At 40.0% G+C, this 18,320-nt stretch overlaps 1 protein-coding gene across 4 annotated transcripts in view; it reads left to right on the forward strand.

Moving 5' to 3' along the window:
* Positions 1-1,157: 1,157 nt before the first annotated feature.
* Positions 1,158-18,320, forward strand: part of gli1 (GLI family zinc finger 1) — a 36,771-nt gene continuing 19,608 nt past the window's right edge. The window contains exons 1-3 of one of the 4 annotated variants that reach the window (XM_058403451.1): positions 1,158-1,468; positions 1,601-1,652; positions 2,298-2,542. The gene's annotated coding sequence lies outside the window, so the exon portion shown is untranslated. Of the gene's footprint in view, positions 1,653-2,297; positions 2,543-18,320 lie in introns of all 4 variants that reach the window. The other 3 variants (XM_058403449.1, XM_058403450.1, XM_058403448.1) reach the window with 3 other exon arrangements.

Below are 18,320 nucleotides of genomic sequence, written 5' to 3' on the forward strand. Positions count from 1 at the left end.
AACATGTATGTAAGGCACTTTTACAGTTGACATTGTCTCAAAGCAGCTTTACAGGACATGATAATATAGAAGAAAAAAGTTCAAGCTGTAATATTAGACTTAGATTTAAATGTAAATGTGTTTATCCCTAATGAGGAAGCATGAGGCGACTGTGGCGAGGGAAAAACTATGTATCATAGTCCATTTCATAGTACAGGTATCATGGAAATTTAGAGTCTGTTACCTTTATTTCTGACATCTAGTGTAATCACTAGATCTTACAGGACAGTTTGTGAGTATTGTCACGGTGCTCAAAGTGGAGTCTGGGAACTTTCAGTTGTTGTCCCTATAGCTGTCTGACTTGTTTTTCTTTATGACCTGATGGTATTGTTGATTATTATCAAATAATAAGCTTAGGTTTATCATAGTTGCAAAAGAAAGAGGTATAAATAAAACTCAGCAATGAATGCAATTATAAATAGTGTTTGATTTAACTGTAATTGCCTAATTACAACCAGGAAGTGATGTGAATATGATACAAAGTGGATCAAATCTCATTCAAATCTCAACACATGGAAAGGACGAGAATTAATGGCTCCACATTCCGTACTCCACTTTTCCTTGTAACTACTTTTTTTTTTAAAAAATTAAAAAAAAAACCCCAAACTTTTATTTTTCACCTGGAAGCATGTACATGGTGTAAACAGTTTTTAAAAAAATGTTTTAATGAACAATAAAATGACTGAAATTAGTTTTTAGAGTAAAGTCACTCATTAAGGTGTCACAACTCTACCACCCTAGCAATAATAATAAATGATTTCTGAGAATGTAAAGTCTTGAATAAATGAATATGAAATTGAAATATGGGCTGTGATCATAAAAGGGGTCCTTGCAATTTAAGTGAATACTATAAGCAGAAAGTATTCACTACTGCTTGCTGTAGCCTGCTTTGTGTCTGTGTAGTCAGTCAATCAGTAGTAGTAGTAGAAGAAGTAGTAGTTAAAGCTAAAAGTAGCTGTGTAGTCTTCTTAGGAATAGCTTCATTAGACGATGCTTGAAACAGGAGAGGAGTAAGTTACAGTCTCAGCAGTCAGGCTTTCCTTCTCTCTCTCTCTCCCTTTCCTTGAAGAAAAACAGAAAGTTCACTTCCTGTTTCGGGGTGGTCCTCGGAGTGTGTAGCAGGAGGAGGAGGAGGAGGGGTGGGGGGCTCAGAGCACAGCTCGCATGCTCGCGCTGCCTCGAAAACTTCGGGCTCGCTGGAGCAGGATACCCAAAATGGAGCTCAACTTTACCGCTCACTCCAAACTTTAATGGAAACTTTTTTTTTTCCTGGATGTGTTTTTCTTTCTGTCTCATGTGTGTGAAGTGGAGAACTACATGCTGCTGGAGTGAGGTGAACACTGTAGTTCACGCGCCTGGACTCTCCATCTGTATGCGTGTGTCCAGCTGGAGAAAAAGAGGGTCTTTATTGGAAATTCTCAAACCCCCGGTGGGACGCGCTCAGCTTTCTGCTTCAGCTCTGCATTTTCCTCGATTTTTCTAGGGAAAATTGAGTTTATTTTTTGTTTTTGTTATCATCATTATTATTTTGCATTTATTTATTCATTTTTTTCTGGGGCAGGGAAAAGTTTAAGGCCACACAAACTGATGCGGACAGCTCGAGAATCTGAAAGGTAAGTCTCAAGTCTCGTGCGAAACTTCTTCCAAGAGAATAAACGATTTCTCATCAGAGATCGACATGTCAGTGGCATTTCTATGAGATCTTTAAGAGGCTAATATGGGGAGTGCTGGACTGGAGTAAGTGTGCTGGAGTGTTAATCAAGTGGAATGTTTGCGCATTGATTAACAAACCAAACATGTCTCTGTATGACACACTGCTGAGGAGAATCACTTGACTAGAGATGGGAAACATAAGCACATAAGCATACATACAAGCACATACAGCCAGTCCCTTCAATAGCCTCACAAGCATATTGAAGGAAAAGAATAGACTTTTACACTCTCAGTGATGAGGTTTGCACGGTGCTCCTTTAACAGTTATCCATGCTCTTCAATGAGTACATGGATTACTTTATGAACATTACTGCAAATTGAAATGTATGTGTTTGCCAGAAATAAAAATGCGTGATGGTGGTCTTCTAGAGGTCAGATAAGGTATTCCGCTGCTTTGTACAAGAAACACTGGCAATGATTTATCAGGACCAACATATTCCCATATTCATGACCTCTTCAGGACATCAGAATTGTAGGCTACATATATATATATAAAAAATTATATTTTTAAGCTCATGCACTATGTGTCACTCTTTTCATCGAAGGTCCCAGGAAGCTTTCTTCTGTCTGGAGGTCACAGAATTCCTGTGTGGCTCGAGGGCCGCACCTCAGCAGCTGTTTCTCGTAACCTGAAATACTTTAGGAGCAAATATCTTTTCCAAATGTGTGTCACCGCAGCCAGGACCAGACAACAGGCTCACCATCTTAGTCAAGGATTGAAAAGAATGATTCTGTGAAAATCTGGAAATTACGCACGATTTTTACTTACCTCAGATGTACATCAGCTAAGGTATATGCCTTTGTTTTTGTTTTTTTGTTTTTTCACATTTAGAAAAGGAAATTTTGGAAACTACAAACACACACAAAAAAACACAAGAATTAGAAATAGATGTATTGTTTCTGACACAGTGTAACTCAAACAAAAACAATCCCTTAATTTTAGTGGCAGCCATTTTGAAACCAAGGTAACTTTGTTGATTTATAAATGTATCTTAATTATAATTTCTCAATTTTTGTGAGGTACAAATTGTATTTCTTATCCTTTCTCGCGTCATTTGTTTTGAAAAGGATTATCGGACTATCAAAATCATAGATTACGTGTTAGCTGCATTAGCCTAAAAAAAAAAGGAAGCAGAAGACTGTGCAAAATTTTATCAAATCCTTTTACTTTTCCTGAAGCATTAATTTTAACAAATTACTGAAATACACAAACCCAACGTCGTTCTGAATACAACAGCATGCTCAGGCAATGTTAGCATGACATGACAGAACGTTATCTGTTGTACGCTTCCAGTAAAAAAACAGATCAAAACAACTTGTTCACATTGGCTCCCCTTTTCTTCTTTTCCTTGGTTACTTTGCTTGCGTGTCATTTCTCTGAATTGCTCTAAAAAAAATATGAAGTGAATTCGAACGTTTCAGTGTAAACATTGAGGGAAAGAGAGCGATGGTGGAGAGAAGTTTTGAAAGAGAGGGGGGGAGATCCGGAGTTCTGAGTGTAAAAGCTTATGTAAGCTTTACTAATCTTCATAATTGCAGTGTAAAGAGCTCAGTCAGGCGTTTACTGTGGTTAGAGCCCCTAAACATCTTAAACTCAACAAAAATTTTCCCATAAATGACTTTGTGTTGTGGTTTGCATAAATTGGGGGGTATTTCAGCAGGAACACAGAGCTGATACAGATTAAGTAAATTTCTGAAAATTCCAGAAATAATGATGGTGATGATGATGATGATGATTCTTCGTCTTCTTTTTCTTCTTCTTTTTCTTATTATTATCGTTAGGTAGAGGTGAGTTATAACTAATTAAAAAGTACTGAGAATCATCCTCACGTTTGGTTGAACCATCTAGATATGCCAGTGCTCTCTCTATTTAGTTATCATCTCAGTGCACCATAGTGTGCATCGGAGCTGTGTATGTTCGTTTACACCTAGGCACATTAACCTGTAATGTCACTCATGACAAGTTATTGTGACTGGAAATCTGTGAAGATCTGAGACACACACACCCACACCCACACAAATCCATACACATTCCTCTGACAGTGCCCCGCTACAGGTTGACATGGTAGCTGAACTTGCCCTATGAGAGGTGAGAATGACTCAGTAGGGTTTCTTCCTCTCCCCTGTTATTCATTAGTAGTGTTTGATGGAGCAGTGTTAGGGCCAAAAGGCTCTCATTAGCAAGTACCCTCCCACCCATACACACACACACACACAGACAGCTGAACTTCTTTTAGTTCAGCCCACCAGACCATCTTCAGTAACAGAAAGGTGTCAAGAGGCTGGTGTATGCATGTCACCTTTTGCTAACATGGAGGTGGAGACCTCAAGATTAAACTTCACTTGCAAATGAATGAAGTTGTTATGCCATTATCACATGCTTATTATGCTGTAATAGAGCTCTTTATGCTCGTGTGACACTGTTAAAAGTGTGAATTCAGTATCTCCAGGCACAGAGCGCGCAGGCTTACACGTAATTGCAGTTTAGTGGTTTGAGTTTGAGATTGTTGCCGAGCCAAACGACATTTTTATTACGTGTATTCTTTTCTTGATCCTTTTTTAAAATTTTGAATCAGAGTGAGGAGATTAGCTACAAATGCTAAATGCATGTGGGTGGGATACCGCTCACTGCTGAGGTGTGTGTATGTGTGTTTGTGTGTGTGTGTTTGTGTGTGAGAGTGTATGTGTCACGGAGCAGGCAGGCGGCATCAAGTGCTATGTTTTTTTCCACACTAGATTCCTTTTTCAGGCTGCGCAGTGAGATGCACTCGTCACGTGAGCCTTTCCTTTTGCTTCACCCCTCCACTCCTCCCTCCGGTGTGGAGACCACCCTCATAGGGAGCGTAGCCCCCAATCAGCCCCTTTCACACCCCGTGAACCTGAAACAATCAGAGTTTAATAGCAGCTGTCCATCCGCGCGCCAGCCAGTGAGAGACAGAAACAGAGCGAGCAAAAGACTCGCACTAAATGTCCCCCGCTCACTCTTTCTCTATGTCTCTGTCTCTCTCTCTCTCACTGTCTCTGTCTTTATCCCCTTACAAGCCTTTTGTCTTTCTTCTCTCCTTCATTCTATGGATAAGGAAAACCTAAGAAAGGACACGGCTGATGCTGTGCATCGTTTATCTTCTTTGCCTACACAAGTGTGGTTGTATTTTTTATATGCCTACTTTTCTTTCTTTCTTTCTTTCTTTCTTTCTTTCTTTTTTCTCCTCTCTGCACCTGTTTAAAATTATTCCTACTCGTACATTGTTCTTGCCTAATGATTACCTCAGGAGTCTTTTTCTGTAGCAAAATTGGATGCGGTTGTGCAAAGCTACAGGTGTACCGGGTATAAAATTTCATCATTAAAGCAGAGAAGCTCTCAGAATCTTTCAGGTGCATCTCTGAATGTCATTGTAATTCGTTTTTTGTCATTGATTGTTGGGTCAGTGACTCGGGTCTACTCGGTGGAACTTAATGAATGGGGGAGGGGTCCAGCGGTATTGCTAAGTAGTTGGTTTGACACAAAAGGGCAAAGGCATTAGATGTTTAGCCTTTGGGATGATCGCTTCAGACAAAAGAAGCAGCCAAAGGACACGGCTCCAATAGAACCGATGTGAGGCATTAATAGTTGTATTAAAGACGAGTTGTTTTATTAATAGCTGTGTTAACAGCTATACAGATAATAGAGAGGTTGCTGAAAACAAGCACAATTTCATAGACCTTGGTTCAGACCAGATTCCAATAGTTTTAAACGGTTTCTAACTCACTGCTATGTTCACGATTAATTATGTTCTCCTTGAGTGGGAGTGGCTTTGAGAGCCACTCAGCCCATGTGGTAGATATTAGTAATAATACTGTAGTTAATGACATCCAGGTGCCAGAGGACCACCACACACTTAGTATGATTTTTTCAACTTTTTGTTCTTAACTTTGCAAACTTTCCACACGGCCTGTTGCTAAGTGTAAAGTCGGGGAAGAAGCGCTGAAACTTTATCTGTTAGTGAGGGGCTGAGGAAAGGAGAGGAGCTGCTTTGATTGCAGTGCACCCTGAATTAGGCTTGTGTTGCAGGTCGAAACAGTTGGCTAATTGAGTTAAAGCATACTGAGCATTAACTAGAAGAGTCCTTTTGAATGGAGGGTTTCTAAAAAAGTAGAAGTGGGGCATTGTTGCCTTGTTGAGAGTTTTTTATGCTTCCACCACTAGGTGGTGAAGGCATTATGTTTTCAGGTTGTCTGTATGTACATCCTTCTGTCTGTCTGTCTGTCTGTCTGTCTCTCAGTGACGCTCATTAGCTTGCTATCCTCAGAACTAGAGGTTATAGATTCACATGTTAATGCCATTGTCAAGCCAGCAGATGAACTAATTAGATTTTGTCATTCATTCAAACTGAATCAAGGTCATAGCAAGGTCAAATGTCTGAAATGGTTTTTATTCAATAGCTTCCTTTCTCTTTGAAGTATATTTTAAGGATATTTCAGACTTTCAGATTAGTAGTAAGACGGTCTAGACCAAAACAAGTTCTACTTGTTTCTAAATAGACAGGAAGTGTGTCTTTGCTTGTTTTCCACCAATTTTAGTCTGCTGCTTCTAAGATCCGCCTACTTGTGAAAAATGCGTCAAAGGTAGTGATGTGTTGTTTGAGTATGTGTTGCCTGTGTGAGCCTTTAGGGCAGACTTAGATATATGTGGTATTTCCTTTTTTTTAGATAAAAAATTTTAAAACGTTCCCATGGCATCCATTTTTTTAAAAACATACGAGACCTTTGTTAGCGTGAATGATGACGCAGTGTAAGTAGACAAGTGTATTAAGGAAGTTGATCTGATTTTATAATAATTGAAATAGAATTTATCAGAAAACATGTAAAGCAATCCAGCAATTTTTCTAGCCATCCATATCCTACACAGGAAACCTGGAGTCTATCTCAAGAGACACATCACAGGGCACAATCACATAATATAGACAGACTAAAGAAGGAAACCGGAGTTCTAGGAGGAAAACCCTGAAGCACAGGGAAAACATTTGGTAATTCAGAGTTGATAAACAGTTTCAGCCACAGAGATAAACAATCATTGTTCAAAGTATCGCAACCATTGTCTGGTTTTGGGGGGAAAAAAGTCAACTAGCTGTTTGAGAGCCGAAAGAGTCAGCTCTTATTTGTGAGCTGAGCCAAAATGATGTGACTCACTGAAGAGAGCAGGAATTCCCATCTCTAGTCAAAGGTCAAAAGCGAGAGAAAAATTCCAGAAGTAAGAAACCCACAGTGAAAATAAAGACAATGAAAATGATACAACAATGAAATTTCTGAATGCTGCATTGTTTACAGAAATAAACGTTTTCAGAAACTGGTGGTTAAAATACTGCTTGTGCATTTTTTTAAATTTATTCTTCCAGCAGTATTTGTAGTGTGAAGTCACTATGTCTTTAAGAGATACTACTTCACTAACCCCCCAGGATGAGGTCTCTCACACTCATCGTGCCTCAGAGTTACACAGGAAATGAATGGACACAACGCACTTGAATTCAGAGTTCTGTCTTTGGTGGTTAGTTTCTTGAAGATGTGATGCAGGGGTGTCAGGTCCGTATATATTCTCAGCTACACTCTCAGAAAAATGAGTTTCCGAGGTTCTTTGTATAGTTTATGGCTCTGGGTTTCTAAAGAGGTTAGGCTCAGAACCTTGTATGAAAAGGAAACCCTGTGGTGTTTTAGAGTGGTGTATTAGATGGAAGGTTCCCCCCCCCAAGCAAGTAATTCTTTTACATTTGAAGGCTTTTTGGACACCAATATATAAAAAAAAAAAAAAGCACAAGGATTCAGTCGAAAATGAGAGAAAGCAAATACAATGAATTTCATTTGCTCATTCGAGTGCTTGAGCTCTACAGGACAAAGCATGATATTGACAGCTGGTTAAAAGATCCACCATTAAGAGCCATTCAACATTTTCCTGCCATATATTTATTGATTTATTTATTTTGCATTATTATTTTTGTAATATCTATTTTTTTAACATTAAACACCTTCTTATACTGTGACAGCAACACAACAAGCCTGTCAGCAGCCAGCTTTAAGTGAAGATCCATTAATCCGTTAATTAGGACTTGTTTGAAGTCAGTTGTTGGTGCCAACGTGTAGCGTGAGGGTTTTTTTTTTAGGATTTACTTATTTTTCCATCGATTCATTTTTCAGCGATTGGGCAACCTGTTTACAATGGCCTAAGGGTGTAACAAGGTAAGGAAGTAGGTCTGAGAACTTTGTAGGTCTTTTGTGTGTGTGTGTGTGTGTGTGTGTATGAGAGTTATAGAGCAGCACCAGATCCAGAGACAAACATCAAACAGAGAATAACACATGCCAGAAATTACCAATACACACAAGGTCTCTCTCTCTCTCTCTCTCTCTCTCTCTCTCTCTCTCTCTCTCTTTCTCTCTCTCTTTCTCTCTCCATGTGTTTTTGTGTACTTAATACAGTGTGTGTGTGCTTGTCTGTCTGTGTGTGTGTTGTGATGACTCACTGATGTCCACCTCTTTGAGAAAAGAGGGGGAGTGGTGTTTATTATTCACCCCGGTTGCCACGGAGACCGCAGATTCTTTCGCTGACATCAGTATAATTATACACCTCTGATGTTTCTGTTCTCCTCATTTGGATTTTCAGCATTTGACAAATTAGATACAACACAGAAACCGCTCAATTAGCCGATCTCTTTGAAACAGTGCAAGGATTTGAAGTGTTTACCACCAGGTCAGTTTGGAGGTGAACGTGGAGGGATGTTGAGCTGAAATATTGCAATGAAAAAAAAAAAAAAGCATTTTGTGGACCCAGAAATGAGATTAAATAGATTGAAACCTAAAGAGGTGTACGTAATAAGTTAGCAAACTGGTGTTGTAACTTGTTGCATACATTGTATATACACACACACACACACACACACGCACCAACAAACCCAGTTAGAGATCAGAAAAAATAATATTATTCACGACGTCTGAGAAAGGGTTTTGTTTCATAAACCACTGGTGAGAGGGGAAGGAGATCGAGCAAGACAAGAAGGAGGAGTTAGGCTTAGTAAAAAAATGAGAGAGAGAGGGAGAGAGCCAGAGAGAGAGAGAGAGAGAGAGAGCTGTAGATTAAATCCACTGTGAGTCAGGCTCTCAGATTTATGCCCATGGGCTGCTGCTGCTTCTTGGGTGGGCTGGAGCAGCAGTCTGAGCAAATCACTGAAAGCAAGTGGGACAGAAAACTCTGTGAAACACATTTCAGTCCATGCTTCTTTCTTTCTTTCTTTCTTTCTTTCTTTCTTTCTTTCTTTCTTTCTTTCTTTCTTTCTTTCTTAATATACGAAAACTTATTTTCTTATTATCCTACACTCAATTCATTCATATTTTACAATTTAAGCATTTCATAATTATACTGCATACACAACACGAAGAAGCTGAGGTGCAGGGAAATGTCCAGGTAAAGACTTTTCTCAGTCAGGATGTGTGCAACCATAAATTTACACATTCAATTTTTATGTGCATTGATTCATCACTTTCTTTACAAAAGTTGCGCTTTGATACCAAATTGTTTTACTGCTCCCTTGAGCCCAGTCCTGCTGTTTCACTCCACTGCTCAAACTTGAAGGATAAGAAACCTGTGCTTTTCTCGGGGAACGTCGGCGCTGCAGCGTCGCTCGTTTTCCAGCCCGAGCCTCAGATCTGATAAGGCTCACTCTGCTATGAGTGCTTTCGTGCCAACCCACTCTGTTTGTTTTTTGTGAGAGAGGAGAAAAAAAAATCCTAGCCCGCATCTTCCCTTCTCGTCGATTCGGTCTGTAAATAAGATGCAGGATGTGCAGGCCTAGTGATATTGTGACTGCACGAGCAACAGAGAGCAGATTTTTTTTAAACATATAGACCACATTAGTAATACTACCTCATCATGATATATTTTTTATTTGTAGTTATCTAATGATAATAAATGTAATTGTATTAGTTATTAGAAATAAGTTATTTTAAGTTATAAGTTATTAGAAAAATATTATTGTTAGGAATTTGGTGTGTTAATTTCCTAATAATGTTTGAAAGATACTATTAGGGTATAACTATAAAAAAAAATTTGGGTTATTTTGCATGTCTGCAATGCACAATGTGTATCATAATATAAAGATTCACTAACTAACTGCCAGCAAAACTGTAGTGTTGTGTTTAAAAGCTCAGTGATTATTGACATCTAGATACTCACTGGATTATAATCACATATCTCAGCACATAACGTTTACATCAGCAGCTCTAATCAGAATTTTTTAATTGTTATTAAAGATACTGAAAATCCTCTGCTCACAATCTCAGAAAACATAACTTAACTTGCCATAATGTATCATAACATCCTCATAATATTGCTAAGCTCTGATTATTAGATGGATTAGGTGGGAGCAAGTTCAGTGTGTGTTTTGACTTGTTGAAAAGTTTCTCTGTATACACATACAGTTTTTAAAAATAAATGAAGCACAACAGAGATCATTCCCGTCCTAATTTAGCTCTTAATTTGTCTTTTTCCCATGGCGTGGCCTCTATAATGTCTCTGCTCTAAGCCCCGTGCCTGCTAATATGTGAAGGTTTCATGGTAATAGTCATGACTGTAAGCCATTAAAGCTGTTATTTACTGGCATTTGTGTGTGTGTGTCTGTGTGTGTGAGAGAGAGAGAGAGAGAGAGTGTCCCTTGTTCAACCTATAATAACTGCGTGCATTAATTACACACAGTTCGTCCCTTGTGTCCGTCAAGCATTCAGTCTCAGTTGCAGCGTTTTCAAGTTTAGATGCCATGAAAAGGGCCCACAGAGACCTGCACTTCCACTTAATCTGAGTCTATGGACTTTGACGGTTTTAGGGACCTTTGGGGGGGGGGGGGGGGTTAGGAGCACAAACTTTGATTAATAAGAAACAACCATTCACTACAAATCGTCCCTCAAGGGATCTAAACACTTTAATGGAAATAAGATTAAAACAGTACAGATTTTACTTTGTAGTAGCTACACTGGTCTATTCTGCTGTAGTCTGTGTGGTAGAGAATTTTATTCCTGATCCATCTGTTCCAGCCCGGCTCCCAGTTGTTTTGGAATACACACACACACACACTCACACACACATGCACAATTATGATACCATCTCCTTCCGCCCTCATTCTTTTAGGCAAAGCAACCCGGTGTGGTGCTGCCCGCTGCCACAAATGTTTTCTCACCAGCAGGAGTGTGTGTGTGTGTGTGTGTCACCACATCACTAAGCTACTGGTTAAACAGGAGAGCTTCCTTTAGTACAAGGGTGATAAATATCACCAGTCAATTGACATCTCAGTGTGGAGAAAGTAAAAGTTTCGATCCCCCTGAGCCGCTCCTGACAGCAAGAATCAACTCTGGATGAACAGAGGAACAAATACTGAGATGAAAATGATCCGTTCTCCCTAAAGCTACATGCATTTAATTTAGTAATTTAAGTACGTGGAAACTAATCCGATACATAAATGGTTGAGATCAGTTGATTTTGTCTTTTGCAGTTTTGCTATAAGGATAATCATTCGGATGAAATGAGAATCAGCACAAGATGGAGCAGTTTGCAAGGAAGAGAAATTTTATAACTCTTAGGCATGCAGAAAGAAAGAAGCTCCAAACCGTGACGATGTGGTGTGCTTCAGCTTGATGTAACTGTTACGGATACAGACACGTGTTTAAGGGGAAAATGACAATGCAGTGTCCTGTAATATACTTGGACCTCAAGACGTCCTGATCCCTGAATGATCCCTGATTTCTCACCATAAATCAAGCTGTCCTTTTACATTTACCATATTGCTATCACTAAGGTCTGTTTCTACTTGCTCACCTTGTGCTTTATGGACAAAAACAGGAATGTCTTAGGCCTGCAACATGTAATATTCTTGGTCACAGCCTGAAGTGACTTGTAGATGCTGTAGATTTATATGAAGATTAGTTAGGTCAGCGACGTTTCAGTGCTCCTCCCGGTTGATGACAAATGTTGCATGGTTGGCACACTGCCACAGCTGTTGTTGTTTCAGGTTCAGAGCTCTCTTCCTTGATGCAATTCCCCACACATCCCCCTTTTTCCTCTACTCATCCTTCAGTATTCTCCCTCCCTCTTCTCCAATTGCCCTGTTTTTACCCCCATTCTAAAACTTTCTGTCAGCAAAGTTCACGGGAGCCAAGTCCACCTGCCATCAGGGGGTTGGAGGGGTGGGTGCGAGAGAGAGAGAGAAAAGAGAGAGAAAGGGAGAGAGAGAGTGTGTGTGACAGTGAGAGAGGTCCAAGCTCAGTGAAGGATTGTGGTGCATCTTCAGCGGCCTCACAGCACGAGAATAAAAGGGCCGAAGAAAAATAGCAAAAGTGGATCTGTACTAGTTGTTTGATCTCACACTCTGTGTGTGACTGGTTTTGTGTGAGGATTGAAGGCCCATGCTGAGACTAGCCCGCTGATAAAGGACTCAAAGGAACATCACTACAGGCAAGTCCCATGAATGTGAACTTCATCAGTGCTCTATTCACCATGTGATAGATGTGTAATAAGTGGCAGTGATATACCTCCTAGTTGCTGGCTCGAAGTCTGTTTGCCTGAAGATATTTAGCGTCTAAAACAAATATGGAAGTTAAAACTCAGATACTTTGGGAAATCCGACCTGAGCGTGTGAGATAGCACTGTATACACTGAGTTTAAATCCATTGTCCTGGTAAAAGTCTTTCCCAGGTGGACTGAAAGGCAGGACAGTGGGGTCACACCTGGTTAAATAGTGGGCTCAGGGGTTTGTGGCTCATCCCACAGCTACACACACACACAGCATTTTTTCCTCACCTTTACCCAGGTGGTGTAAACAAGCATGTGTGGGAGCTAGCTGTTTCTCTTAATCAACGATCATTCCACTTTATTTATGTTATACATCACAGCTGCTAGAGAATATCTGTATATTGAGTTTAGGATAACTTTCTGCTCTCCTACATGTTTGAATAGTCCGTGTCCAATAAACTGAAAGAAATGACAGAGGAAGATTTTACCCAGAGGAAGTTTACCCTTAATAAATAATGCCAGTAATTATAAATGTGAGATTTGTAAATGGCCCTTGTGTCTGTAATCCCAAAGCAGCAGGTCATAAAGCTGACTTCTTGAGTTCAGTTCAATTTGCAGTGTCATGTTCTCAGTGATTTATTTACTGCTAGACAAACCTGTTAAATTATACCACACACCAAGGATTTTTCTCTTAACTAATATTACATAACAGACACTGCTTCAAATATTAAAGGGGCAGCGTGGGCACACTAAACATGGTGGCTGTGTCGTGTACATACCTCCTCTCAGCCAAACACCACACGTTATTTACACTGTTATTGTTAAAACTATAACAACTATTTCAAATCTGCATTTAAAATGTCATCATGTCAATCCATTTGGGGCATTTGTGTTTCTCTCCATTCAAGAAGATCATGTATGGCTGAAAATAACTCCACTGGAGCATTGCCAAGATGGCTGCCGAGTGGACCGAATTTACTACAAGGACTTTGGTTAGCTGGCTAGTTCAGCATGTGGGTTCTGTGGCTAAGCAAGCTACCTAATAATTTCCATGTTGGGCGCGATGTTCAAAGCAACTGAGCCTGGTTCATGAGCTCATATGTCACACTCCCTGAATTTTATAATTTGTTTCAGAAATATTGACAAAGGCTCTGATTTAAATGGATGTTAGCAAATTTGACTGAAATGTACTTAAGTAATTGTTGATATAATAAGAATTGCAGGGTGATAGCACATAAAGTTTCCAGAGAAACAGGAAAGCTGAAATCTAAACCAAGTTACACGTTTAACAAATCTGATTCTGTTTGGTATTTAAAGCAGAAAACGCAGACACAGGAAACTCTCTTCTAATTACTTTAGCAGCAGGTTGAATATAGCTGTGCCGTACCCAATTTAGTGATGAGCAGGTGTGTTGTGTCATGCTTTTAGTGGCTCCCTGTTGAGACACCTGTACTGTATGTAATGACTCTGCAGACGGCCGTGTGACTGCACAATGGGAGAGTGATACAGGGGCTAATAGGCCAGTGTGGGAAAATGTGTGATAATTCTAGATTTGTGTTATAAGGGAGAGTGCGGGTCAAAGGGCAAAAACTTTTGGTACTGTGTGTCTCTGAGAACGGGATGCTCACGTCCCATTACACTGCCGTTCACACCCTTATACACAGACACAGACATGGCTCTGCTGAGGGAAACTCCACACCAAACTGGAAAAAATGTTGCAGTGCTAGAACGCTGGTATACACACATCAAAACGCCACATAGCAACTGTGTGTGTGTGTGTGTGTATTTTCACCTTGGTCAACAGCGAAAGATTTTCCTCAGGTATTATGGGGATTATGTTACGATGTCATAACCATTTTCCTGCTATGGTAAAATTATGGTTAGTTGTTATTATTTGCTCATATTTGGGGCTAACTTCCCTCAGTCAGAGCAGTGTGAGTGAGACCTGAGGTACAGAGGTGTGTGGCTCACCGCTGTGTGATCAGAATTTGCACACACACACACACACACACACATATATACTCAGGGTGGAGCCTGGACAGCATTTTTCCCTTAAGCCTCACACAGCTCAGCCCAAACCCAGGAGAAGCCTTGAGGCATAGTTCCAAAGACCGGACTCCACCACACACACACACACACACATACACACACAGAACCCAAATTCTCTCCAGGGCTGTTAGACACACTGGTCAAGGAGGCAGTTGTTTTAACCCCAGAGCTGAAGTAGACAGGAGGAGGGGGAGATGGAAGGATAATTCACTGCCTCATCCCTCCATAAACAGAGAGAAGGGGAGAGAGAAGGATTGAGCAAGAGAGAGAAAGAGAGAGAGAGTAAAGGCGGTTAACAGTCTGAAGTGTGATGGCTGGTTAGAAAGTGGGGCTTTCTGTGTGGAAGGAGCGGATGCTGAAGAGCTCACAATAGCACTGCTGCCCCTCTGGCTTTGTGTGCACAAGAGCCTTTACATAACCCACATAACCAATTACATTGTCTAGCAACCAGCCAGCCAGTCAGCTCTAGGGCCTATGTGCATGTGTGTGTGTGTGTGTGCGTGTGTGTGTGCGTGCTAAGGCAGGCTTAGACAGGCCCCCAGTATGCCTGTTAAAATGCTAATGTACCCTCTGGCTTTAGGATTTTATTCATTTAGGAGTTTCTGATCTCATGAGGCATCCTCTTCTCCCCCATATCTCTCTCTCTCCAGTTTATGTCAGACACATTTGGCCCCCATCAAACGGACCAGTTTTCTGTTTAAACACAGTCCAGCAAATGAGCTTCAGCTTCAGCTGTGAACTCTTTACCTAGTCTCCCAAGTTAAACAATATTACTTACTAACAGTGATATTAATTTGTCCCTAAACTGAATAGACTCAGACGTATTTACATGATTAGGCACAGTGCAAAAAGCAGCTGTAAAATGTGCTGGCAGGGCTGTAGCTCATCACGCCAAGTGTGCCTCGGACCACCGACTAAATGCTCTGTGTGAGACGCAAGCTGTGGTTTAGTGCGGCCAGTGTGAAGTGGTGGAAATGGGTCAACCACAGAGCCGTCAAAAAGCTAGGGATTAAAAAGGAAATGCAAATGATTTCTTATTCTATAACGTATCAGAACAAGTAAACAGTGTGCAGTGCATTAATACGCTTAATTGCCATTTGGTTATAAACTGGCAGCTAAAAGGCAGCTGTATAGAGAATAAACTATTTTTCTTATAAAAGCACACAATTAAACCGCTTTCCATGTTTTTGCGGGAAGACCGTGACTCATAAAACATTTGGAAAATTGGCCGATTTCACAGATTTGATTTGTTAATAATATTTTTGTGGTAGTTGTGAGGAAATTGTGTGTTCATGATGTTTTTGGCCAGACTTTCCCTCTCTGCATGACACAAAACAGCCTAAATGACAAGGAGTATTAAAAGACGTAGTTTCTCTGAATAGTTTTCCCAAGATCCTTAAATCTGTTATAATGAATAATAAACAACCTGCACTGGAGGTGCAAAAGTAGTCCAGTTTGCGATAAAACAACAGCAAAAAACACTGTAAAAACACTTCATTTAAACCTGGTTTTGGCATCATGTTGAAAAAAATAATGGCTGCTGTTTTAGTCTATAGAATATAAAATCAAATATTTGCACAGTAATATTGCACAGTATATTGAATAAAATTGAAAGGGTAGCTTCATTCACTGTAATCTCCTGTGGACTGTGTTTGGACAAGTAATTCTAAAAACACTAAATGTTTAGCCACAATTTTTAGAATATGTATGCAGGTATTCACGATTTCAAGCACTGACAACCTTCTAGTTAAAAGTAATCTTGAGGAAAGCAACGTAATAACAAAAAAAAAGATTAAAGTTAATGACATTTAGAGTGACATCGGCAAAGCAAAGAGCTATCTGTTGGCTCATGTAAGACAGCAGTGCAGAGCTGAAATCAGTTAATGCTCCCATCCATGCATCATCACCATGGCTATGATGTTGCAAGAGTGACAAAAAAGATGCCATTGCTGGCTTCACCTGTTACAGCAGAAGCATGTGTTACTTTACCCTCCTAGTGTGACTGGACAGAAATAAATTTGGGGAACAAACAGACTAACCAAGTGTGTAATAGTGTTCTTGTGACCTTCACGCTAATCACAGTTCTTTGACAGAACCTGGGACTAGTGACTGTCATTATCACACTTTCACTGTATCACCTTCTCATGTTAATGACCCATTTAGCAGTAGCCAGTCATACACACACACACACACACACACACACTTCTCCCAGGGTGAAGAGGAAGCATTTATGGCACTAGTCTCCATTGTCCTCCAATACACAAAGAGAAGGTGCTGTAGCCTTGCCATTGTCATGGGTTTGTGACCAGTCTCAGAGCTATAGAGAGACAGAGGGATAGATAGGGGAGGAGGGGATGGATTGCTGGCTAGGGCTTTGAGATGACGTGTGAAAAGGGAGAATTGGTATTAGGATCAAACCCAGGAAGGGGTCTGTTGCAGCCTGGGATCAAATCCCCCACTGAGCCCCATGATCTGCCTGCGTTAAGGTGAATACAACCTGACGGCAGGCCTGCGGTCCCCGCCAAAGTGCTACTAATGAGCAGCTGTTTCGAGCCGGCCCCCTGCTACACGTAACAATTCCACCACACACACATACTAAAGCGCCATCAAATGACCTTTCGGTGCCTAATATACACATCGAGCTACTGTCGAAAAGTAATTCCCAGCCAATTAGTTCATTCAGTCTCTGGCCAGACTTTCAACTAACATCTCATACAAACCCTTAAATATATCATCCTCTAGTACTCTGTTGACGTTTTTGATTACTGCCATTTCATTTGTTCTTAATACACCCGAGGGAATGCAAAGTCTCCCAGCTTTCTCCATTGTGAGTTTGACTTGTTTAATTATTGTGAGGTGATTTTAGTACGACTCCTCGTTTTGCCTGCAGTAAAAGAAAAGCTGTTAATATTTTTTTATGTGTCTCACATAATGACAGAGTAATAAAAAAAAAGCAATAATGCTAAATACTGACATAAGCCTTAGCGAACCTTATTTGGCGAGTCATTATATTAAAAGTACCTTAATTGTGGGGGTTTACGATCAAAAGCAAACAATAATACTAATAAAAACAAAACTGTTTAAAAGAAATAAGTGGCCAATTAACTTGATTAAAGTTGTTTTAAGCTGTTGCCCTTATTTGCATATTCTTCAAGTGGGATATGTCCTCGATTGTGCTCGGTGAGTGTGAGTCCATAAGTGTTTCAGCGATCGCGAGTGTGTACACGTACATATTTGCACAGTGTTATCCAGCTTGTGCGAGGCCAACAGAAGTAAAACAACTGTCAACAGTGGAAGTCTATAAAAACGGGTCGTTCACAAAGCAAGAACAAACAGCCGCGGTTTACTCAGGATTTCCTAACAAACACTCGAGGAGAGGGGACACACAGCAGAGGACACGAGACGGAATAAAGAGGACGAAACAACACTTACTCGTCCATTTGGCATAGTTTATATGACACAGCTTCCACCAGGTCGAGCGTGTTATATGCCATGTGATTTACTTTTTGACATTTTTTGACATACTTTTTGACATTCTACAAAATTTTTGTAGAATCTGTAATCACGTGCAACAGGTAGTTATCATGGAAGACCTGTGTATCCAATTCACACTGGATAAAGTTTCATCAATAATGCTGAGGATTATTTAGTCGATTGAAAAAAATACACAGAACCGTAAAAGTAAATGGTTAAAAGTAAGCCACATCTGCAGAAGTTTGAGGACTTTTGAAGATTGGTAATCCTAATATAATCGACTCAAGCTGCATTTTGTTGATTAATAACCTCCACAATATTTTCTCTGCATCAGTAACAGTATATTAGAGGCAACTGAGATGCAACTGAGGACTGAAATAAACATGGAAAACTCAAATAAATAAAGCAAACAAAAATTATTGTGACAAGATGAAATGTTGTATTTTTAAGAATTGTCAAATTATGATAAAATTATTATGTTTTACATTTCATTGCGAGTGGTTAGCATAATAAATTAACTATT

This window comes from Hemibagrus wyckioides, linkage group LG11 (genome assembly GCF_019097595.1).
Source record: "Hemibagrus wyckioides isolate EC202008001 linkage group LG11, SWU_Hwy_1.0, whole genome shotgun sequence".
Lineage (NCBI taxonomy): Eukaryota > Metazoa > Chordata > Actinopteri > Siluriformes > Bagridae > Hemibagrus > Hemibagrus wyckioides.